Source organism: Octopus bimaculoides, chromosome 15 (genome assembly GCF_001194135.2).
Source record: "Octopus bimaculoides isolate UCB-OBI-ISO-001 chromosome 15, ASM119413v2, whole genome shotgun sequence".
NCBI lineage: Eukaryota > Metazoa > Mollusca > Cephalopoda > Octopoda > Octopodidae > Octopus > Octopus bimaculoides.
This window is the reverse complement of record NC_068995.1, coordinates 1,634,785-1,636,367: the sequence shown is the minus strand read 5'-3', so window position 1 is coordinate 1,636,367 and position 1,583 is coordinate 1,634,785. Positions and strand designations below refer to the sequence as shown.

Genomic DNA, 1,583 nt, shown 5'->3' with positions numbered 1-1,583 from the left:
TATCTTCTTTTTCTTCTTCTTCTCTTGGCGTCTTTCCTTTCTCTCTTTCCCTCTTTCACTGTCTTTTTCTCCCTCTTGTCCTGCTCCACTGCATTTATTGGGTGATGTAGCAGTGGTGACATCTTATAAGGCAGTTCATATACGTGAAATGGAGTGGCATTGTGGCTGAGTCCTGTTGTGTAGACACGCGTTGGTTGTGTGGTATTGTGGGACTATGATAAGGAGACCATGATGTTTGCGTGCAGCTGTATTGAGACAATAATTACATGATGTGTGGAAGTGTCACTTGGCAATAAAGTCAGTTCGACAAGTATGTAGTACGTAACGAAGATATACTATGCTGTGTGACTCTGGAGACGCGTGTACAACTAGTGCAGTGAAGAAGCGAAAGGATGTTGTGAGGTTCTATAGTGTGCTTGTGAGAACAGACCGAGGTACCACATAAATTTGGCTAAGATGGTAGCGTTTGAGAAAAAATTTGGCTGCTATATCTAACAGGCTGTGTCAGCGTATAGAGAGTTACCACCACACACATGTTTATACTGATATTACACTTCAATATTACAAGGCAGTGAGTAATTGACCGATTCCCTCCCACAAAATTTCAGGCCTTGTGCCTTTCGTAGAAAGCATATTACTCTTCAATATATTTATTTTCAGCTTGCTATAATCGGTGCGACCATCGTTCTCGCTGGTCTCAAGATCTTGAGGTCCCTTGTGGACAATGTAAGTAACCAGCATGACATTACTACTACTACTACTACTACTACTACTACTACTACTACTACTACTACTACTACTATTATTATTATTATTATTATTATTATTATTATTATTATTATTATTATTATTATTATTATTATTATTAAGTCGACGGGCTGGCAAAATCGTTAGCACGCTGGACGAAATGCTTAGCAGTATTTCGTCTGTCGCTACGTTCTGAGTTCAAATTCTGCCAGAGTCGACTTTGCCTTTCAACCTTTTAGGGTCGATAAATTAAGTACTAATTGAGTAGTGGGGTCAATGTGATCGACTATCCCCCTCTCCACAAAATTCAGGCTTTGTGCCTATAGTAAGAAGGATCATTACTTATTCTGAGTTCAAATGCCTTGCAGTATTCGTTCCGGATCTTTACGTTCTGGGTTCAAATACTTAAAATGCACAGGTATAATGACCTCTTCAATACTAACAACGTTAAAGTCAGCTAGTCTTGTCACCATTCCCTTATTGCTCAATCATTCGTCATCGCCAAGGAGCAAATTGTACCTGCTTACATTTCTCAGTCAACCCGCTCAAAGAGTTACGCTTGTGGAGTTGTAAATGGTGTTGTATAAAGAACCATAACACAAACAGCTAATGTGCTTAAGGTTGAAGAGTGAAACTCGGAGTAATGTCGGATTGAAGGTTATTATTTAGAAATAAGCTTTAATAAATATATTGGGTTATACTCTCTTTCACTCTCTCAACCACTCTCCCTTTCAAGTATGAGGTATGTGTGTACATACATATATATACACACACACATATATACATGCATATGTATGTATATATATATATATATATATATATATATATATATATAT

At 37.7% G+C, this 1,583-nt stretch overlaps 1 long non-coding RNA gene across 1 annotated transcript in view; it reads left to right on the top strand.

Annotated features, from left to right (window-relative positions):
• Window positions 1-630: 630 nt before the first annotated feature.
• Window positions 631-1,583, top strand: part of LOC128249542 (uncharacterized) — a 3,098-nt gene continuing 2,145 nt past the window's right edge. Inside the window, exon 1 of the long non-coding RNA XR_008265663.1 lies at window positions 631-726. This is a non-coding gene — a long non-coding RNA (uncharacterized LOC128249542). The remainder of the gene's footprint in view (window positions 727-1,583) is intronic.